Raw genomic sequence first — 25,603 nt, 5'->3', positions numbered from 1 at the left:
AGGCAGATTTTTATTTAGAGCCTCCGAGTATGTTTTTGTGTGTTTATGTGTTTGGTTTGCTTGAAGGGTTGGAAAGGTGGCCTAATGGTTAAGGTGTTTGCCTTATAAACACAAGGTACAGGGTTTGAGTCTCACAAGGGATAATTAGCTAGGCTTAAAATGGCTCGCATGGGCAATTAGCCTAGTACTAATCTCTGAACCTGTGAACCTAATACACTTTTAGAATAACAGACACTGAGCCCTCAATCAGCAGTTCCCAACTTAGAAGGATGTAAGCTACCTGTTCTGCCGGTTCTACCTGACATAATCGAAACCACACAACACCGACAACCACATCACCGACACCACATATTCGACAGTCCATAAACACGAAACCACACATAACCGACAACGAAATAACCGACGGTACACAAACACGAAACCCCATACAAAACAAAACACATCCCCATTCCACAAACCACACACACAACACAAGCACACCAAAATCCTTACAAGCCCACACTAAACCTTACCCTAACCTAAGGTCCGGCACTATCGCACACTACCCTACTCCTCCCTAACCCTAACTCACTTAACCCGCCCCTAACCCTAACTCACTTAACCCGCCTCTATCGGCCCCTAACCCTAACTCACTTAACCCACCCCTATCGCCTCCCTACCCTAACTCACTTAACCCACCCCTATCGCGCCCCTAACCCTAACTCACTTAACCCACCCCTATCCCCACAGACCGTCAATCTCCACACTTACCTGCCTCGCACCCTAACGTCGTCACTTACTACTGTCACACAGCCTTTCCCCATGTCGGCATCCTCGGCGTTGGTGTTGTCATGCGTCGTGTCGGTCTTCTGCATTGTCCATGTTCTGCAACCCCCGATTCGCGCGTCGGTCTTCTTTCTTTCTCTTTCTGGAGCTCGGAGTTTATGTCGGTCTTCTCAGCTGTCGACGAAGTCAGGTAGAACCGTTCTGCCACTACAGTGCAGACCACAAACCTTCTTAATGTAAAACAACTGGTTTGAAGCCCAAGTGCTTAAACTAAAAGGCTTTGAATGAGTTACACCAAGCAGTAATAAATACAATTGAGTGCTATTAAGATGATGCAAAAGCAAAATAAAGTAGGAAGAAACACAAATACAGTAAAAGCAGATACATTTTTTTTTGAGTGAGCAAACGAGATGGGCCCAGGAGTTACAGGACAGAAACAGGTGCAAATGCAGGCCTTCAAATCAGAAAGTTGAGAGAGATGGAAGACCGCCCAAACGGCCAATAACTACAAAGTCTGGGCCAGAACCACTCCTTATGTGGTAGACAGGTTAAACTACAACCAAGAACAGGGAGGGGGGGTGGGGAGGACAGTTTCAACAGAGATGTGAGGAATCACAGTGCAAATTATAAAACCAGAAAAATATATATATTGATTCCATGTGAATCCTCTTTTGATGTGTCACTGATCTCTGACAATAAACAGGAATTCCTCAGTTTCAGTCAGTGGTGTTTTTTTAGCCCCTTCCCCCAAACACAGTCATAATTTCCCAGGAAATTTCACATGCCCTTTGTATCATGTACATTATTATGACCCTAACCCTATGTCAGGTTTACTTTTATATATGGACAATGGCTCCAACAACATTTACATAGCTGAACATCTGCCCGCAGATATGGTCATAGGTGTACTTGTCACCTCTGCCCCCTTGTAGTGGGAAAGAGCCATGACGGCTTTGTGCCTGGATGATAACTTCATTCTCTGCAGCACTGTATGGCATTTTACAGTGTGGACATGTCTTGGGAACCATCACCCTGTATGAGATAAAAAATAAAAAAGTAAAAACATGTTAATACACAATTAAGACACAAGTGATTGTTAACAAAACAAATACATATGTATGAATGTCTGCATTCACCATGAACAAAGTAATTTAAATATTAAAGCTTCGTATTAGTACACAGAAGTAAATGCAGCATCCAAACATCCCTTAAGTAAATTTCCATTTAAGAGGCATATTTACCCTTTAGATTTGCATTATCCCCCAGGCAATAAACATTTTTGGAAATGCAATGTTTACATCATGCTAGCAAAACTGAACCACATCAAAGTTGTCAGAAGAGTTACTCCATGGCATTGGCTGCTGAAACTGTGTTCTGTAAACTATGTAAGTACAGAGGGAAGAGGTTTGAATCTAGCAATGATTGACTGCTGTTCATTGGTGTTTGTCTGTTATGCTGCATAGAGAAGACTTCTGATGCATGTAGTAGGTGTGCAGTGTACTGTAAAGTTCATCCACATTAATACCTTTGTAGAATAACATCAATGTATGAAAGTATGGTGACGTTATCCATTCAAATGCACACTATTACAACGGTGAAAGAACATCTTGTGTTGCTTGTGTGATTCAGGCAGCCATTGGTCCTTAGACTCACTTGTGTTAGTCTGCCTGTGAATGTGCAGGTAGGGTAACAATATTGTTAGCCACCTATCAGCTATGTACATTTATGGCTGGGGATTGCTATTACAATGATTTCTGAACATTTTTTTTATATACAGAAATGCATTGCTGAATAATGATGATGCCATGAGATAACATTTTGCTTTCCCTGTGGTGTGAGGACATGATGTCCTGTATGCTGTTGCTTTAGTAAGACATGTGTTTAAGTCCTTGATTATCTACACATTGTATCTGATTGCCAATCTCCCTTCAAATTGATGACTGTATTATGCATGATTTATGTCTGGATATACCTACTATATAAGCAGGTAATGGCACACATATATCAAAAGTATTTTAAAGAAATGACAGATACACATTTCTCTTACAACAACAACATGATATAATGGTTTCAAAGACCAAAACATGTCATACTTGCAGCAATAGTGGCACCACAGCACATTCATTCTTCCCAATATCATGTAGCTTCTGTTATCACATAATTAAGTATTCAAAATCCACATTGGCTGATTACAAGCATTACGTGTCCTACTGCTATGTATGAATGGAATGCACAAGTCTTATAATGTGTACAATTAAGGTGGGAAAATCCTCCCCAGCCCTTTTATCTCATACAAATAGTAACAGAATCATATGATATTATAACATCACATAGGTGCAGTCTCACAGCTTTCTTAAGATTTCCACTCTGGCAAATTTTCTTAATACACATTTATAGTCAGTACACTTACATAGCTTGCTTTTCAATTACAGTCAAAAGTGACATTCTATGAATGTACTAGCATTACACTAATAACTCTACATGAAGTTTTTATTCTCAATTTTACTTTGAGAAGGAAAAATCAAGTCATTGTATAATTCCCTGCCAGAAAAACAGTTGTTCAGTGAATGTTGTGGTATGAGTGCTCCGATGTCACATGCACTCAGTAATGACTGGTATATGATATCAGTGAATGCTGTGATGTGAGTGCTGCTATGTCACATGCACTCAGTAATGACTGGTATAGAATATCTGTGAATGTTGTGGTATGAGTACTCCTGTGTCACATGCACTTAGTAATGACTGGTATATGATATATGTGAATGTTGTGGTGTGAGTGCTCCAGTGTCATATGCACTCAGTAATTACTGGTATAGAATATCTGTGAATGTTGTGGTGTGTGTGCTCCTGTGTCATATGCACTCAGTAATGACTGGTATAGAATATCTGTGAATGTTGTGGTGTGAGTGCTCCTGTGCCACATGCACTCAGTAATGACTGATATAGAATATCTGTAAATATTGTGGTGTGAGTGTTCCTATGCCACATGCACTCAGTAATGACTAGTATAAAATATCTGTGAATGTTGTGGTGTGAGTGCTCCTGTGTAACATGCACTCAGTAATGACTGGTATAGAATATCTGTGAATGTTGTGGTGTGAGTGTTCCTATGTCACATACACTCAGTAATGACTGGTATATGATATATGTGAATGTTGTGGTGTGAGTGCTCCTGTCATATGCACTCAGTAATGACTGGTATAGAATATCTGTGAATGCTGTGGTGTGAGTGCTCCTGTGTCACATGCACTCAGTAATGACTGATACAGAATATTTGTGAATGTTATGGTGTCAGTGCACCTGTGTCACATGCACTCAGTAATGACTTGTATAGAATGTCTGTGACTGTTGTGGTGTGAGTGCTCCTGTGTCACATCCACTCAGTAACGACTGGTATATGATATCTGTGAATGTTGTGTATCAGTGTTCGTATGTCACATGCACTCAGTAATTACTGGTATAGAAAATATGTGAATGTTGTGTGAGTGCTCCTGTGTCACATGCACTCAGTAATGACTGGTATAGAATATATCTGAATGTTGTGGTGTGAGTGTTCCTAAGTCACATGCACTTAGTAAGGACTGGTATAGAACATCTGTGAATGTTGTGGTGTGAGTGCTACTGTGTCACATGCACTCAGTAATGACTGGTATAGAATATCTGTGAATGTGGTGGTGTGAGTGCTCCTGTGTCACATCCACTCAGTAATAACTGGTATAGAATATCTGTGAATGTGGTGGTGTGAGTGCTCCTGTGTCACACCCACTCAGTAATGACTGGTACATTGGTACATAATATCTGTGAATGGTGTCTGTCAGTGCTCGTATGTCACATGCACTCAGTAATGACTGGTATAGAATATCTATGAATGTTGTGGTGTGAGTGTTCCTATGTCACATGCACTCAGTAATGACTGGTGTAGAATATCTATGAATGTTGTGATGCCAATGCTCCTGTGTCACATGCACTCAGTAATGACTGGTATAGAATATCTGTGAATGTTGTGGTGTGAGTGCTCCTGTGTCACATGCACTCAGTAATGACTGCTATAGAGTATCTGTGAATGTTGTGATGTCAGTGCTCCTGTGTCACATGCACTCAGTAATGACTGGTATAGAATATCTGTAAAGATACTGTGCATTTCAAATGTAGGGCAATGCTGTTGGACAAAATCACAGGAACAGCTTCCTTAAATGAGAACCATTTGATAATGCACAGCTCACAGTTGTGTGAACATTAACATAGTTACCTCCTTGTCATCATTCTGAAAAAATCATATTGTACACTTTATCCTCAGATCTTCTTTATTACTTCACACATTAATCTCATTTATTTGTGACAAGATGCATTGCTATCTCATGTGGCAGATGTAAAAAATACACACTTCTGTAGAGTGTGTAGTATAATAAGCAGGGGTTTGAATCTGATTATATCTGTCTGTCACGTAACTATGTCAGACAGGAATGGCTTAGGGCAATGAAGTATTTATTGCACAGTCAAAGGGAAACATTTGTAAGATATCAGCCTCCATGATGGAGGATCCATACCTATTGCAATAGGGAAATGCTGTAAGCCCTTCAAGAGTATTCATCATGATACACACAGTATGCCTATTGCTGTGGTATCACAGTTTGAGACACATCTTTCTGATATCTGCCTAGCATGTGTTTGAGTCTAGCAAGCTGCAAATCTTGAGTACGTTATTGATTGTTTGCAGGCATTACTTAATTGCCAAATAAGAATGCACTGTATTGTATGCCTGTGCAGCTGTACTGGACATGACATTAAGACTTGCATAACATTTAATCCTGTATGACATCATGCCAGATCATCATAAATTGTGATCTGGCCTTGTGTTTGAACACATTCTTGTTTGTTTGTGTTGTTTGCATCCTATTATGGCAGTGCTCACTGAATGTGTCCTGAATATGCACAGTATAATCCTGTATTAATTGCTGTTCAATTATAAACAGGGACCTTGATCTACTGCAATGTCATTAGAAATGTCTTGTCATTTTTCACTTGTGTATTTTGATTGCTATTATATTACTGTTTATGATGCACATATATATAAAACAGATGCTTGTCTAAGACATATGTCAGTGTAATATACCTTCCTAGCTATGGTTGTCCAATGACAAATGTTAAAACATCTCCCTTTCAGGTTTGCATGACACAACTGCTGAATGGCTCATGCCTTGTTTATAAAGAATGGACTGATGGATACAGCACTACAGTCAGTTATCACATATGCAGTCCCTGTATCTCCATGTCATATTAAATAACTGCACAGTACACAGATGGCCCATAATGAATTAATTGTTCTTCAAAACTATTTTCTTAACTGAGCATGTTATCAACATTAATATCATATTTACCCCAAACTAGCACTCATGCACTCAAGAACAGTAATCAGAGCCAGGGCATGCAGAAAAACCCATAAAGTGTCTTGGGATAAAACCAACAGAAAAATGTATTAACAATCTTAACATTAAGCTGAAGCTTTCATCTAAGATTGTTGTGGACTTCCTCAGAACAAATTATACAATCCCTACCAATCACATTTAAAAATACTGCAAAACATCATGTGACCTTTAAAAAAAAAACAAAAGACAAAGAAAAAAAAAATCTAAAACTCCTGTTAAATCCAACTGCGTAGGACTACCTTATTTCAAAGATCATATCTACATACCTAGAATAAATCATTATACAATACTTTTTACACATGTAAAATTAGATTAATGAAATAAAATGGAATTCATTACATAAAAAAAATCATCCATAGTAGACATTTCATATAAACAATTTGAAAGACTATTAGTTATAATTTATCTACACTCTGCTTTAAGACTGGTAACAGAGAAATAATAATCATTGTTCCCGGTGGGTTCATAGCATTTAACTTGAGTTGCCACAGCAAGTCTTTGTATTAAATTCTGTTCTCTCATGGGCCACCCCAGGAACTACATTCTATTGTCTCTAAGTTAACAAAATAAAGCTTTTTGTAAGCCTCACATACAAATGAATGTCTGTATAAGGCATTGTTAGTGTTACCTTTTAAAATATCAAAGTTATGTTCATAAATACATTTTATTTTAAACAAGCTCTGTCTTTCCAACATAAAAGGCAGAACATGTAGAGCAAATGGCAAGATATACCAACCTTTTTTCTGTTACAATTTCCTTGGACAGGATGAACTGAGGATTTCAAACTGTTTTTAAGACATATAGATTCAGCTTTACAGAGGAATCCACATTGGTTACACGTACCACATTTCATAGTTCCTCTCTTAATTACCATCTACATTACTGAACTTGGTGGAGGTTTCCACCAGGTGTTTGATATTTCTTGCTCTCTTATAAACAAAATATGGCGACTTATCAACTGTTTGGAAAATGCTATTATTAAATTTAAAAATATTCAACTTCCTCCTAACAACTTCCTTGACAATATGCAAACCAACATTATATTGCAGTACTAATGCTCATTGAAATAACTCACCATAATTTATCTCTCCCTTCCCATATTTTGTTGCAGTGCATTCTGAGGGAAAATATCAAGTTGGTCAATATCTCCTCCTCGAGGTAGACAAGATGTCATACAATTGTTAATAGCTTGCTTATCTAACCCAAAACCTAACAATTGTTTATATTTCTCACTCCAACTAGCATAATCATCATCACTTATTTCTTTAATTAAAATGTAGGATAATCTTCATTAATGAACATGTTCTCCCAAACTTTTCTGTTCATCTCAAAAATGGATTTCTTAGAGATCATTCTGACTAATCTAACAAAATTACCTTTTACTAAGCTTCTTTTTTGAGTGTTAAGGTAACAACTGCTAAAATGTAAGTAAGCATTAGAAAAGGTTGGCTTTTTGCATATCATGGAAGAGAAACCTGTTTCATTTTCATGAATAATATTATCCAAATACTTTACACTGGTGAACCCAACTTGATGTATAAACCTTAAAAAGTGGTTGTATTGTTTAAGTAATCAAATTAATGTTGCAATATTTGAAAATTTTCCATCCCAGAGAATAAAAATATCATCCAAATAACACAAACAAGCCTACAATGTTTATAGAATTCTGAATGAAGCAGAAACTTTCTTTCTCATATGATAACATAATGATAATAGTACACTGGCGCACATATGGTACCCATTGCAACTCATTTTATTTGCCTGAAAATTTCTCCCTCAAAATAAATATAATTATTCCTTGGGACAATTTCCATAAACTCTATAATTATTCTAATATTGGTGGCTAATAGGAGATTGCTCGTTATCACAGACTCATGAAACAGTTCTAAGCCTACCCCCTGTGGAATACTCGAAAAGAGTTCTACAACATTTATTGTCAAGAATAGAACCTCTTTGCCCACAAATGTGATTTAATTCTCCTTAAAATATCCAAGGAGTACTTTAGCATATGCATTTCCTAATATTGCAAGGTCATCAGTAACTTACCAATTACTACCACAAAAGGGTATGTTTTGGAACCCTGGGGTCTTTTGCACCTTCTTGTGTACCTCACAGATTCCAAACATTGCTGGGATAACAAAGGAAGAATAGCAGAGTTGAACACAGACAGCTGGTGTGGCAACTCAAGTTAAATGATACGAACCTACCAGGGACCACTGATTATATGTGTCTATTACATGTCTTGAAGCACATGGCAGCTATGTTATAACTGATAGTCTTTTAAATTGTTTACTTGACATTTTTTTAGTATACTTTTTTAAGTGACAGTTTGCGATGAATGATTTTTTACATAATGAATTCTATTATACTTCAGCAATCTAATTTTTATTTGTGCAAACAGTATTATACAATGATTTATTGTAGGTATGATCTTTGAAAGAAGGTAGTAATATGTTGTAGATTTTAACAGGATCTTTGGATTTATTTGTTTTTTAAAGGTCACATAATGTCTTGTAGTAGTTTTAAATGTGATTCCTGGGGATTGTGCAATTCATTCTGATCAAATCCACAACAATTAATAAGATTCAAGCTTCGGTTTAATGGTGAGTTTATTAATAAACTTTTTGTTCTGGTGTTATCCACAGATGCTGTATGGTTTTTTTGCATACCCTGGCTCCAGTGATTGCTCTTGAGTGCACAAGTTCTGACTTTGAGTCATTGTTGTGTGTCCATCTGCTGGGTTTTAATTTTATTGATATCACATTTGCTCCCCTTTTTTACAATGTTGAATTAAGTCCCTCTCATATACATTGTTAACATGTCTATTTTTAAATTATATACATTGACAAACACTTTGAAACAGGACTACCTATTATTACTGCCAATACAGACATCTTTCTGTTGAAAAACATTTCTTTGTGGCATAATCACATTTGAAAGGATTAACTGATTATATTTTTTCCATTTGCTATCCCCTCATAATTATCACTGCACTGTTCACATTGTATTCTATGTAAATTAACTCAGTTTCATGTGCCCTGCATCTACATACTTAAAAGTCATACCTTTATTTCATATAAGCTGGCCATGTGTGCTGGCATAATATATTTGCCTACCGGCAAGTACTTTGGTTTACATTGTGTGCTCACACTCCCAACACCATTTCACGGGTACCCCACCAGTGCTGGCCACAAAACATTGCTTGGAATCCAGTAAGAACAAAGAGCGTCAGTATATTCAATGGCCACTGCTTGCGATAATGCACTATAATCGTGTAGGCTTCTCGCAAAGCATACACAATTGTTAATATTTCTCAGGGAATGTTTTGATACCTTGCATACAGTGAGATGGTCTGGTTATGCTATTCAGTTGAAGTGTCATCAATATTCAAGTTTCATAAGGTTAAGTGTTTTAATCATTTTATTTTCATACAGCATCAGTAATGTTCAGTTTTAAAATTTCATTTAATTTTACTGTACCAGACTGAGGTGATAACTGCAACTAATTGTATACTAGAAAGCAATGAGAAAAATGTAATGAAATATTATGTGTTTTAAGATGATAGAATGTCATTTTTGTCTGTCGTGAAGAAAGTGAATGTGGTGCTGCTATGGCAAAACATACCAGCGCTTAGCCAAATAGACAAATCATCACATTTTGTTTTTCAAACTCTGCTTCTTTTTAGTTTGGTGATTGAGGTATGACTTCTAGGACATTCCCTTAGTGCAGATATTAAAACGATTCTCTCTTGTGATGGTCTGTCCTTTGTGGAAACCAAGTTTCTGATAGAAGGAAAAAGCAGAATTGTCATCACTTTTTCACTAACCATGTTGGTATTTCTGATGATCACCAGCAGAATGAAACCTCTGATTAACCTTATTTTACTTTTCTTTCAGGTTGTATTTCATTGCTTTAGTTTGGAGGTTATGCAAAGCTCACTTACTGCAGATATTAAAAAGAGCTTCTCTGATTAGCATTTATAAGAATGTTTGTGGCTGTGCATCATTTGGGAGCACAAAGCCATAAATCATTATGATTGGTGGGAGATGTTGGAAGGCTTGGACTGACTCGTGAGTGTTGCCTCCTTTTGTCTAGCAATTTGTTTTGCATGCTTTTGACCAGGATTTATGTTTCCTTTGCACTTAGGCTTTAGTAATGTACTGAAATTTTGTTTTGGAAATGTTTGAATTACTACCACTTTTGCGCAAAAGGCAGTGGATGAAATGAGTAATTAATGAGAGCCTACAGTGTAACCTGCTTTCTAATGATGCCACAAGCTTTAACCTTAGAGATAAAATGTATAAGCATTGTTATTTTATTTTGTTAGCTGATGGCAACAAAAACACATGCAGTTATGTTGACAGCCTAATTACAAGGAAAGTGTTAATTCATTGTAAATAATTTGCTTTACTTTGCGACAATTCTACTCTGTTCACAGCAGATGATGGGACACCATAGTGGTAAGTCAGACATTCAATGTAAATCTGCAGCTCAAAAAAAGCTTTTTATTAAGGTTTTAATCAAAAAAGAAATCTGTTATTTGGTCATTAAATTCCAAATCACACAACTGGATTATGACATGTTTTTTCTCTCTAAGAATTATAGGCACAAATAATAACAGAGCAGTCTTCATTATACAGCTAAGCAGTAGTTTAGTTATACATGAATTGAAAAAAGATCTAAGTGCTGAATAAAGTGCAAATTCAATATAAAAGTGATGACAGTAAAGGGACTTTTCGAAGAGGTGTTTAATAAAGATAATACAGACAGAATAAGACTTAAGGCTTTAGCAAGGAACTTAAGTATTACAGATATACATACATATATTTCCCTTATCACGTGGATTTCTTCTGGGTGCTCCGTTTCCTCCCACATCCCAAACACATGCTGTAGGTGGATTTGGGCACTCTAAATTGACCCTAGCCATGAGTGCGCACATGTGTATGCCTTCTGTGGAAGATTGGGCACTGGGCTGGCAACTAGACACTGTAAAACTTCACTGCCAATCAATCATCACAGCAGATCATCTGTGGTGACCCCTAACTGGGAAAAAATGAAAAAAGAAGAAGAGGTGTCCAGGCTGCTCTTAAAAATGCATATAGATACAGATTCAGTAATCAAAACACAAATTTTCCAGAACTGCTATTTCAGAAAGGTCAGATAGAAATACCATAATAATATCCTATTCAGCTGTGGAAAGTTTTGCAAATCTAAGGAATTGCAAGGAATGCCCTTCTGATCATGTTTTAAACTTAATAATGCAGTATATGTACCTCAGCTACAGGGGAGTACACATAAAAAGGTAAGAGATGACCTAGAGGAGAATGAAACTGACAACATGTATTCCTCAAAACACAAAAAGAAAAGATAATAGGTAGAAGAGGGTTAGGAGGTGTTGTGACAAGCTATGGCAAGACAAGATCAATATATATATATATATATATATATATATATATATATATATATATATATATATGTAAAGAGAGAGAGAGAGAAATATATAAAAAACCCACAAAAATCTGCCTTTTTTGTTTTTGTGGGGGAAAGCCCCCCTGCTCCCCTCACACACCCTGCAAATTATATATACCAAATCTCAGTTTGCACTACAGTGAGTAAAAAGGTAAATTTCCTGATCTGCACTGTACTGAAATCTCCATTCTAAAGCTTCGACTTTTTAAACACTTGATCACATGGTCTCCACCATATGAATTTCAAGTTTCTGAAAACTCAATCAACTGATATGGGACCTCTGTATATATATATATATATATATATATATATATATATATATATATATATATATATATATATGTATATATATATATGCATTTTGTGTGTTATATGATTTGTCATTGCATGCATTATTGTGTATTAAAATTTTGAAAAATGTGTCACTGATAACAATTGATCAAATTATGTAATGGCCGAACTTCAGCTGATCGACCATTAAATAAATCACAAGTTTTTCAAATTCTTTGCGCTTCTTTGACCGTGAGTTAGTATACTTTAATTGCATAGGTGCGTGGAGCAAATCCATGTAAAAGCTGTTTTTTAGTTGTCTTTTGCTGTTCACAAATGTAGCCTGTTGGTTTATATTTTCAGTCACTAAGTTGGATTCTTTGAGGTAGCAATGAATGCAAGCACCAATGAGGTTGTTTGATGTTTTTGTTTCAAACAATCTCAGTGGCAGTTGTTTATTATATACTCATATAGGTAGACAGATACATACAAACATACATAGACATGGAAGGTAGTGTGGGTAGAGGAAAATAAGATAATGACAGGAGTGGAAATTATTCTAGTATATTTCCTCACAAAGTTGACAGTGGATATAGCTACACTCAAAGTTAACAGAAAAATCAAATGCTAAACTAAGTACTAGTGGTTGGAAACTCCCAAATAAGAGAAATAAAGAATCTGCTTCATGTAATCAGTCATAGGTCTGTTACTGCATCCTACCTTTGCAAAATAAGTGAATATTAACTGTTATTCAATCCATCTTTAGGCACAAAAAGGAATAAAGTCTTGCGGTAGGGGTTTGGGATGCATAATGTCGAAAACAAACACACAAATTGTGTAGTGAATGTGTGAGGCTTATTACTGACTTAAGAAAATAAAACCACATTCATATCTGATGATATAGTTCAGGTTTTAAATTTGTTTTTATAGTTAAATAGATGGCTAGCAAGCTAACCAGTAAAACCCACCAACCTTATTAGTGCAAATTACTTTTGAGAGAATCTTGTTAACAAACTATTTTATTTTCTCATGATGACCTGCATTTAATTAACTTCAGCAGCAGGAAATTACTAAAATGATTAAGCATGATTTTATAGTGCTCAGTAAAAAGGTAGTTTCCTGGGGCTTTAATAAATGCACTCTGAAGTATTTATTAACTATTTTTTATTTTATTTTATTTTACATTTGTTAACCGGGCTAGTCCAACTGGATACATGTCCATTTTCAGTGGAGGTCTGGGGAGAAAAGCTCCGCTACATACTACTAAAACAAGTTAAGTTAAAATTAGCAATCTAAAAAATACAAAAATATACAATACTATAAACACATTATTAACCTGCTGAAGTTGTAAAACAGGATTGAGAGTTCAATATGAGGCTTAGCAGGGAAACAAAAATAAACAACTAGGATTGTCTGTGTGCAGCAAAGAAAAAAAAGAACAATTTATTGCCATTATCTATTTAAAGAAAAGAGACACTTACATGAGAGGAAGGTTTATAGAGGAAATTGAGAAAAGGAGATTTTGTTTAAAAAGAAGGAGATAGGGAGAAAGAAAGGGAAAACAATTTCGTAACAGGGTTGTTAAGAAGCATAGCAGTGGTTTGGAAGGAGAGGTTTAGAAAGGAAGAATAATGGGAGTGCTTTAAATAATGGGGTGAGGGTTGTGGTAGTGAGGTCTTGATTTAGTTGGTTTGAGTTGGAGAATGTGAGTCACTGCTGTGTTTAGTTGATAGGGGAAGTTTGAATCAGTATCTTGTTAGAAGGCGTAGGTTCTTCAGATTTTTGTTAGGGGATGTTTGTAGGGTTGTATGAGAGAGGAGTATATAGGGTGATAAAAGGGCTTTATGGGCAATAGTAAGTTGGTAAGATTGGTATAGGTAGGGTATTAGGTAGCCAGCCTAGTTTTTAAGATTTTTGAACAATTGAGTCTATAAGGGCTGTAGCAAATAGCTTAGATATGTTGTTGTATGATGAAGGTTTTTTGTTGAGGTTAGTTTATAAAGGTCCAGTGTAAATGGGGGGAATAGCTGGCAGAGATTAGAGAGAGTATGATTAGAGAAGTTTAGGCTTTATAATTAGGTTGAAGGTATTTTTGTGTGAGTGTGCAGCTCAGTTGCTGTGTTGTTGCCCCAGGCAAATAATGTGTGATATGTCTGCATAGTAGATGCAATTTAGAGTCAAATGTTATAGATGTGGGTCCAAGTGCAACCAGGGTCCAAAAACTAAAGCCAGTAGCCTCAATAACAAAGGAGTGACTTTGGTGCTAAAATGTCAACTTAATTCTTTTAATCAAAAAAAATTTTTATTATTAAATGAAATATTTTGAAAAGAATTTCACAAACAATAAACAACAATGAAGGCTCAGCAACATTCCTTGGGATGCCAAAAATATTTGGGGGGGGGGTCAAAAGCCCCAAAATAAAGACAGACTTTAAATATGTTTCCTATAAATTTAGAAAGTTACTGGAATAAAAAGTTTTGCATCATGTATTTTCTAAAGGATATGAAGTCTGAAACTCAAATATTTATTATTATTTACTGACTTCAATTGTCAGTGATTTGCCAAAAAAACACAAATGTTGTGATGAACAGACTGAAAATATGAGGTAAAAATCTGTACATTCTGTGAAAATCAGGACAGTTGAGAGATATATTCAGCAATAAGAGTCCACTAATAATCATTCCAAGTTATAGGGGATTTCACAGATATAGAGACAATATACACAAAGCTGTCTGTATTTGCTCACAATACCAATCAGTTTTCAAAATGTTCATAAATGAGATTGTAGCAGTATCTGTGAGAATAGATGGGGAGTTATGGCATATTGTCTATTTGTATTACTTATCAATTTGTATTACTTTTTATTAATCATGTAATGTATCTGTTACATACAAGCCAGACTTTGTCTCTGAACTTAAATCATGCTTTTTTGAGGACTTTCTTTTCATTATGTACTGATATGTCTTCAGCATTCCCTGGTCCTTAGTTCTAACCACTAGTGGGCTGTTTTTTAAACTACAACAAATTGCTTTGCAGTACAGCTGTAAGCAGATTGTGACAATGTCTACTCACGATGGCAAAACATTAGATGTTGTTTGTCTAAAAGATGATTGCAGTTTTTTGTGATTATAAATTATGTACTGAATATTGTAATGAAAACAAAAAAAACTAGAGTTGGACTCAACGAAAATGTGAAAGAATTAATTTTCATAAGAAGAAATAGTGTATCTGGTAACATAGTGTACAGACTAATACTCATATATATGACTAAAATAAGTAGGTTGGCAGAAAGTGAAGCACTTGATGATGTCCTAATGAGTAGAATAAGATAACAGAGTTATGATGGAAATGTATGTATAAGGCACGCGTACAGTAAGGGGAATTGTTTTTGTCATATTTTTTATTCTTATTTTATGTAGCTGAACTCATGTCCCAAATTAAAACTGTGATGGATAAATAAAGTTGTGTAAATGAATAAAACCTTTATTGAAGAACTTTGCCAAGGTTTGGAAATTCCACCAAGGTGGCTATGTGACCATTAATGATGAAATTGCAAATGGAACTGGGGGCAACTTAATGCATAAAACCATACAGGACTGCTAGCATGTTTTATACTTGTATGATTTTTCTTATATCACATGATACAGAATCAAAGGTAGGAGTTATGAAAAAAAATCTCTAGTGCAGTATGCCCTTACATAAATAATTTGCTGAAATGCATTTTTAGAAAACCTATAGGGGTAGAACAAAATTAAATATTCTCAGTTTTAAGGCACTTAAGAAATTGTCTCATAAAATGTATATCTCAGTACTTGCATCTCACTCAAAGGAAAATTTCACAATCAGGAGAGACTACAGAGAAAATCAAACTCTTATGACTTAACTTTAAATATTGATAACATTTGAGATTCAGGTTCAGTTGCAAATATTTTTTGTAGCAAATTCATCTCTGGGTCTGTTAATTACAGTATTCCCTTGTGCAACAAATGTGCAGGGAATATGTTGGAATGACCTATTATTTGTACATAAAACAAAAACTGCTGCAACCGGGATTAGATCTAATGCTCCTTCAAACCCAGGTGGTCTGAATGGCTATTTCTAGCCCAGTGATAGTGACAGTCTTTGCTCATTGTTTGACACTTGTTTCAGTTAACCTTAGTATTCAGTTATGTCATGGGTAGTTGGTGGCTGAGTATGTAGTTATTCTTACTCACAAAGGTGGCATTTCTGCTGTGGTAAACAATTACATGCTCACATGTTTTGCCAGTCTTGAAGGAGTGTTTTATAAACAAGTTATTTGTTTACTCTGTCATGACTCATCCAGGTAGTTAATTGATATTAGTCAACACAGATACATTTCTAGTCATTCTTGTGTTGACTAGTGCAGAATTCTAAATAATCTTCTGGAATTTTATATTGACATTGATGGTGCCTCTGAAAATTCTCACAGGTGTGGTTTATTTAGATCTATCCAAATCATTTGATTGAATCCCTCTTGGCAAGATTATCCAGATTATAGAATCTCAGAACCTAACTAAATGCATCATCAACTAAATTCAGATATGGCTCAGAAAGATAAAATATAGGGTCAGATTGAAAGATAAGCTATCAGATAATAGCATGGTATAGTAATTTCATTTGGGATCTGTTTCAGGATCATTTCCTTTTAGTTTATATCCTCATTTCCATCCGGTGATAATATTTAGATCAACAACTATGCTGATGATAATATAACCGGAGCTATTGCTAGTGATGTGAAAGAGCAAAATTTCTGTGTTACATTCTGAGTTAGTCTGTTAACAATTCTGAATTTTCTAACATGATAAAATGTATAATGCTATACTTTGGACCTAGTAATAAGAGTTATTGTATGCAATAAATCAGGAATTGGTACCAAAACCAAAATCTATTAAGGAATTGGGTGTTATAGCTAATGACCAACTGAGTTTTGATGCTCATATAATGACTGCTATAAGGCACTACTATGGTATCATGAAGGAAATATTTAATTCTGTCAGCAGTAGGGAGGAAAATAATTTGTTTCATTTATATAAATATTTGGTTAAATTATGAAGTAAGCATTGTGGTCAAACATGTATTTGTAATCTATCTTGAAGTAATGGTTTGCAACAATACACAGAACCTAGTCAATTTGCATAGTAAGTGTCCACCATTAGGCATACAAAGAAAGATTAAACATTTTGAATCTTTATTCTTTTAGGTATAGGCTAATAAGGACTAATGCCATATCAATATACAAATGCTGTAAAATGAGATACTGACAGCCACAACTGGTACGTTTTTGTTTTCACATGAGAAAGAAGCAAGGACCAACTATTTACATGTTGATTTGGTTGTTACTAAGTCTTATATTAAGGCTAAGCATTTTAATATAGGGCAGGTAAATGCTGGAACTCACACACATTAGTAATAAGACAAGCTTTCACTGTATACACCTTTATGGTTTACTTAGGCAGTTGCATTGAGTATAGTATGTTTGATGTATGCTCCTCTGGAACAAGCTCTTAGGTAGCCTGTTTGAGGCTTTAAGTTTGGCATAATTACTATGTAAAAGGTGATACAATATATTAAATATATAGCATTGATAAATTTATTAAGTTTTGTGCCTCACTAATGCACATGGAAATAAAATGCTGGAAAGAACTTGTCTCAAACTCAGTATCCTCAGAACTGACCACCATATTGAAAGCACTCTGTGGATAAATAGATTAACTGGCTGACTTACTACTGTCTGTAAAGTTACAGTCCCCATCGCTTATATTGACTGGAATTAGAAGTTCTTGACTGTTTTCCTACTGCAGGCACAAGACTGAGGGCCTGATACCTATCTCTTCATTAGAGTCATTGTTAGAATCAAAACATTTCCATTTGAATCCAGTGCTGCATGTTATTTATGTATTCCATGTCCATAGGATCACAACACAAACTGCATGAACACATTTCCTTACCAAGCAAACCTAAAACACTTGCCTCACTATAGGGAAAATCCCCTTTACCCCTATTCTAAGTTTATCTCAGTAACATTAGCTCTATGGTTGCTGCAGCATGGTTATTAAAGAAATATTTCCCCCTTCCTATGACCATAAGGAACACAATTCTCAGTATTCAGTCTTCCCAGTGTGGATCAGTGCCTCTAAAATGAACAAATATGCAAAATATGTGACAGTTACTATCAACTTTAACTAAAAAACTCTATTTTTGTAAAATGTGTTGCTTTAAATTTATGGATTATGTTATTGCTGGAACAATGTGATTTGGTATATTATTTAACATGAATTTTTGTGTAATCTCTTAACAAGGAATGTGTGATGAATCCCTTTGTTGAGGAACATGGCATCTTTAAGACAAAAAGGTGTCAGTTACTCCAAATGAGGTATATTGCAGACACATGGTCTGAATGAAACCAATATTTGAAGAACTTTCTGAAAACTCTAACTTCTGCAGGCAGTACTTGATCAGTTAACCAGCTCATACCCTTGTACATCAGATAGTCATCTTTCCTGCGACCATTCATCATGACAGGTTCATGTAAAGTTCACATCACATCATTACACAATGATATACACCAATGTGGCTGCAGCACTGAGATGTATCAGCTGACAATGTTTATGGAAAAAGGGATTTAGATGTGATGATCAGTGTGCTATTATGTTATGTTATGCTACATGCAAGGTTCGTACCTCGTGACGAGTGTCTATGTTAGCAGTGAGTATGTGAGAATGTTTGTATTTTTGCACGTGTATGGGTGTATATGTGGATGGGAGTAAGGCCATGCATGGCTTAATCCTACTACCAATTAACATCAATGTACAAGTCTTTTTTTTCAATATGTGCACAATTATCCATGACTGGACTGCAGGTGCTGGCAATCAATGGTCTCCTCTGACTATAAGGTCTTAAAGCAAGTACAATGAAAGTGGCAAAACTATGCTTGTATGCCATCTCTATGCTTTCCTCTGCCATATTTTTCTCCCAGTTTCACTCTTCCTATCTCAGTCTTAGTAAGGTAGATCTCAATTTGTATCATCACAATTAGTGACAATTAAGGGGGAGCACCCAAATTCCAGACATGTTTTAAATTCTATTAATGTGTAACTGTCTAATTTTAGCAAGTAAGAAGCACATTTTTGAGACATAATTAGAAGCATCCTTACAGGATAGGGATAGTCGAGAGGTTGCTTGGTTTTGCACACAGAAGATGGATGACTAAGTACTAGAGAAACAAATAATGTATTTTCCAGTTCAGGTGTTAGTTTGAAATGTTAACACTAAGATCTATAAAACAAAATGCAGTCTGAACAACACAGGAGCAGAATAAGATTGCATCACAACTGGTATTTCAGAAAAACACATACCCACAATTATAAGAAATGGGTTACAAAATGTTTAAGTGTGGACCTTTTACATAGTAAAGGTGATGAATCCAATGTATTGTGATTATCATAATCTATAAAACTCAGGATTTTTCACTTTGTTAAATATACAATTAATTCTTTCAATCCGGAATATGAAAGTGTTTGAAGTGAAGGAGTGAAGTATCTTACCTTGTTATCATACTGCATTTTTGTACACGTATACTGAAGAGATACATTGTTGTTATTACTGGTGCTATTTGTCAAACCAGTGAACATAATGTGGACAGTCAGTGCCCAGATCTTTAGAGGAAGCTGTTTAGATCTTTGAAAATTAATCTAGGCAATAAAACTTTGTGTCACCATATTACTAATCATGAAAACATTTTAAGTGCATGAGTTGCTGCAGTAGTATATTATTTTACATTTTTTTACAAAAATAAATTAGTGTTCCGCTATTTTAGCTTTTGTAGCATTCCCAGAAATGATCTGTAATAGCTGAATAATGAGTACTCATTTGCACATCTGATTAAGTGGAGTGCTGTCTGAGAAATCTGTGCTGTTTTTAATTTATCATTTGGACATTTCCAGCTATAGAAATGTAGTGTTGCCAAGTACTTCCAAGACCAGAAGCAGATACGTAGTCAGTTAAAACAAGTAAGTTCCAATTAGGCCAATCCACTTCGCTCCTTTATCTGCCTATGTGAATGCTTACTTGGCATGCCAGTAAACACTTTTGTCATTGTATCACCTTTTACATGTTGCTGTTGTTTCTTATTTGTGCCCACTGCTTTTAGTGTTCAGTTATTCCATTGACTTGTTACACAGAGAAATACGCACGTGTGTACTCACTCACACAAACACACGTATACAGACACACACACACACACACACACACACACACACACACACACACACACACACACACACACACACACCTGCAAACAGTTTACCTTACATGTCTGCCACCATGTTATTCAGAAGTCTGGAGTTCCTGGTTCTTTCCACTGCTTTTTAGAGGTATCAGTGTAAAGGACGTGCACTCAATGGCTTATTTTAAAGTTTGTGCGATTACACTCCTTGCATCTGTCCAGATTTTTGCATAATGCCCAGATTTTTGCCTTATGGTTTTGGTCTGTTCCTTATAAAGTTTGCATTGTTCTGTCAAATCACTAAATTAAATTCAGATATTATAGACTTCATATCCTTCAGAAAATGCATGCTAATGCAAAAACTATTATTCTAGCAACCTGCTAAATTTATAAGAGCAGTAATTCAAATCTGTCTCTGATTTTGGGTCTTTATCCCCCTGTTATGTTTGGCTTTGTTAAGATTTCTTGTGCTAAAAGGTTGAGAGGCATGGGTCATTGCCTTCCTACATCTGTTCTAGTGTAGTATTTGCATAGCCTGTGTTGCTTCCTTTGATGTTGAATGGGGTGGAGAAAGGCCTACATACATACCAAATGAGGGGGAACATCCCTGTACACTCTGAGGTGTTTGAATTCAAATATTATGGGATGTAGGCCCATATCTACCTGTGAGATGCACTCAAATACTGTCCTATGTCCAATGAAGGATAACTGAGATGTGAGCCCAGATACACTGACCACATCAGAGTATGCTACTAACACTGAGACTGCTAAGCACTAGTAGTCATATTATGTGCTGACACTATGCTTTCTTCACAGACATGGGGTATACCAAGATGCCAGAGGCAAACAATGCAGTCCTCCAAAAAGGGCATGGAATAATCCACTTTACATATACACACATATATGCTAGGAGCTGTCTTTCATGTACCCATGTATGTGCTGTGTCCTCTTTTCAACAAATTCCACTCACATTGCAGACATAATGATGGAAAATCCACAATATCTGCTGCAACAGAATACTGGTATTGACAACTCTAGCATTTTGTACGTGTAGCTGCCTAGAGGTGCATGATGCACCAGTTTGCAACATCTCATATGCATTTTTCTTTGCAATTCCAGGTTGAAGATAGGAAACACTGTAAAAGTAAATTTCCCCATACATTTCCAATGAAATCCTGCTACAAGCCATGTATCAGCATGGTTAGTAGATGCTCCATCATGAGTCATCTGAACAGGCATGATGTGTGCATATCTACTAAGATGTTATAGGCAACATCAGTGCTGACAGTGGGCAAAACTGGAACTGCAATTGAGACATTGTCACCACAGCATGCACTAGGGCATCCAACTTGCACAGCCATAAGAATGGTTCCATCAGCAAAACTGCCTCTGACTGAGAAAGAGGAATTCCAGTACTCTCTGCATGGGGGTTCGGATAGTTTGATATCCACTGTGGTGTAATAGACATCTGATGAGTTGCACATGAGACCATGCATATCCATGGAAGATGCTCCAGGTGAGTATGTCTGAACATGAGTTTACTAGTACAATGCAGGGTGACAGAATGTACAAGAACGGTCTTTTCTGTTTTACAGGAACATCAGGTTTGTAAGTACAAAGGCCGCCTACACAAGACTTTTCAGTACTGTTCTATTCATCAGGAGTAGTTTCACTGAAATGCAAATGTTGGTGAAAACTTCTTACTTTGGTTTGGTAATTTGATTGTATTTTCACATCTGCTGTGTTATCAGGGTCCTCCTTTCTGGTGCTGGGCCTTTCTGATGTTGAGGAACTATCTGATGATGATGAAAGCTAGAGCACAGCATTGTCAAGAATCAGTATGTAAATGATAGCTCAAGTAATGTGATGGTCACATTACCACCCTGTTCCATGAACATAACTCCCACATAGAATGCCCCACAGACCGAGGATGACACCTGTGGGCAGGATGATGCCAAACATTCACTAGGAATTTGATTCATAACCAGCATCAGCCACCTTGGCTGCCACCAACTCCATTGACTGAGATGATTATCTCAGGGATAAGCATGCTAGAAGCTGAAGACACCATGGGTACAACCCCTTTCTGAAACTCAGAGTATCCATGGCTGCAATTCAGTGTTTGTCCAGGAGCAAAAACAGGAAGGCTCCAGTACAGCTATAGCTGAGCTGGACATTGTAGTCCATCATCTGTGCAAAGACGTGAGGGAGTTCATGGGCCAGATGTGCAACATAATCGACATCTGACATGACAAGTTTGTATGCAATAGTTTTTTGGCTACACATCACAGCCAACATACTTTCTGTGGCAACTCCACCTTTGCCTCTGCTGGGGAACCCACTGAGGAAGGGGGAGGAAGACACAGTCAAAAAAAAACAGTAGCACCACCACATCCATACAACTATCCAGTGTTGAGGACACTCTGGGACAATGAGGTGTTTGCATAGATACTACCCATAGTATGATTCACAATTTACATCCACAAAGCACTCTATCCAATGGTTTTGTTGTTGATCATGCCTGTGACCTTCCCATGGGCATGTCCATGGATAGGGGCAAGCACTGTCAATTTCTTACATCTTTTGTGGTTGCCCTACATGTGACAACCAGAACACAGCACAGTACTGTATTATCTAGGGGAGCTATACCACAGCACATGCACGTCATATGATAAATGTGCCCTGCCCTCAGTACTCTGTTACTTGTGTAACCTCTGTCAGATGCACAGAGTGACTAAACTATGCAGGATATTACATAGTATGTGTGGAGATTTACCTGCATAATTGTTTATGTTACATTACATGCACTGCTTTTTCTGGCCCATAATATAAATCAGATACTGATTCTTACCCAGTGTGATGGGTATTGTTCTCACTTCTATCTGGCATAATTATCTCCTCAACTCAACTTGCATACAAGGTCTTCATCAGATACCACCTCTGCTGCTGATTCTGGAACTTCCTCCTCCTAAATATCTGTCTCTTCCTCTAAGTGTTTAAGTATCAACATTTTGTAAACATTGCACACACTGCAAAGATGTCAATGCATGTTGCAGGGTCATAGTACACTCCACCATCAGATACATCCAGACAACAGAAGCAGGACTTTAACATGCCCACCAGCAATTCCACAGTGACAGGTTGCTATTGTAGACATTGTCTGCTATGTCCTGTAGGTTTCTAATTTGAATTGACAGATCATGACATATCTGGCATCAACAATAAGATGCACCTAGGAAAAACAGTCACCCAATACAAACACCTGGTATAGGTTGCAATTGTGCCTGGTGCAGGAGTGGTGGGCAGTGCTCTAGTATGTCATACCCTGCATATTACAGACTACCTGACAGTTCAATGAAGAGAATGCCTTATTGATGCTATACCATTGACCCTGCTCCCCAAGAGGTGACTATATTGAAATGTTGGTGCAGGCTATGTCCCCCAGTTCCTTAGGGAACCGGGTCAAGTCATAAAATGCCTGCAGGACATTGTTTCACTCCTCTGCGATATGTGGAAACCACATAAGTTTGCCTACATACTGTAGCATGGCATCAAGGAACTGGTGGAGTTTTCTTGAGACAGATGCCTGGGATACACCTACCTTGTTACCAAGAAGCTACTGAAAAGTCCCTGTAGCTGACAATATCAATGCCACATATTACTTGGCATTCAGAGGGATAGGTACTTCACAAATCCCACAGGCTTGCATATGGGGAGCAGCACACCCAAACCAGTTCTTGTGTGGTTCTTCTTTCCACACAGGAGCAACCCAGTATTTCTTTGTCATGGAGTGCATGGCATGATAGGCATGCTAGGTACAGATGGGTAACTCAGTACCACTGAGGGTGATGAAATGCTCCTCTGTGATTACTATCATCAACAACAGCCCCATGCATATACTTACTGAGTAATGCAGCAGCTATCTGTTACATGTTTCTGTCCAGCTATCTCCTGTGGCTCTGATATTTTGTTGTTGTTAACAATCCTGGCAATAGTGTCCCTCCACAGAGAATGTACATTTTAGCAGTGTAAACAGAATACAAATTTTAAACAGCAATGGTAAGTTTTATTAAAAGTTTTTATGTATTGTATTGTTTGACAAATTCCTCCACATGAAATACTTTTGTCTTTTTAAGATGCATCCTCAATGAAAACTGATAAATATTTAAAGCTGTATGCCATTCTTTGAGAAAATGTACCATTAATTTAATCTATCCTCAAAATTTCCTATACAACACTTTCTTCTCAGTAGCTTACATTACATTCCCATCTTTTAAAATGAAAAAAAAATTGCTTGCTTTCACCTTCCCTGGCCTGAATTCTCATATCTCAAAAGAGAATAAGTCGAACTCATCGCATAGTACCTGATCAAAAAGCTTAAATCTAATATGTGATATTAACAAAACCAGCAGGAGAGACAGGTTTGTCTCCCAGAGGCTGCCTTGTCTCTGGAATAGACACCCCATACATGTCAAGTAAAGTGCGTCACTGACCGTCTTCAAGCTCAACCTTGAGTGTATGGGCAACCACAAATTTGTCCCAGGGGTTCCACCTGTGCCCTGATTGAAAGTGTTGACAGGTGCTGATTGTGGTTTCCTTTCTGGGGATAAACTCTTGGCTAGGCTTGTAAGGGCCCCAGAGCCATTAGCCTAGTAATCTCCTATGACCCTATGATCCTATGAATGTAGTTTAGCATATATGATGACCACATTATACTCTGGTGCTATTACCAGACACCATACTGTTTGTAATTCAAAAAATTATATTTGAGCTAATATGTTGAGTCTCACAATACATTTATCTGCAGAATACAGCATAAGGACTTTTTATATTACAGTTTTGGGGAAAAAAAGCAATTAATTCCATTTACCCTTTAGAATTACAACCATTAGCTGTGTTACATGGGATGATGTGCCAAAAAGAATCAAGAGTCTAAGTCTATAATAACGATTAAGAAAGGCAAACAAGACAAGCTAGTCCAAACAACTTTGTGCTTCTGTCACTCAACTTTGCACAGCATTCCTGTATATTTTTAGCATTTTAAAACTGCACCTACTTACTGCCAAGTACATGTTGGAAGAGAAAAACAGTCTGCTGGGAGACAGAAAGTACATAAATTATAAGACAATGAATTTGACATTTTCATCATTTAGTAGCTCTTCACATAACACAGCTCTCATGTTTCCCTACATTTCAAAAGCATCCATGAGTTTGCCTCAAAAAGGCCGGATTCATTGACGCCTACACTAAATGTACACTATTCTGACTGAAAAGACATCACAAGCATAAGTCTCCCCTTCTTCCTACTAATTTTAGTTTACAAACTGATTTTCTTACAACTTTAAATATCAAGAGGGATTTATAAAGGCTACACACCCACACACACATACACACACACACACACACACAGACACACACACACACACA

Source organism: Protopterus annectens, chromosome 5.part1 (assembly GCF_019279795.1).
Source record: "Protopterus annectens isolate FY-2018-M chromosome 5.part1, PAN1.0, whole genome shotgun sequence".
NCBI classification, from domain to species: domain Eukaryota; kingdom Metazoa; phylum Chordata; order Ceratodontiformes; family Protopteridae; genus Protopterus; species Protopterus annectens.
This window is presented reverse-complemented; position numbering follows the sequence as displayed.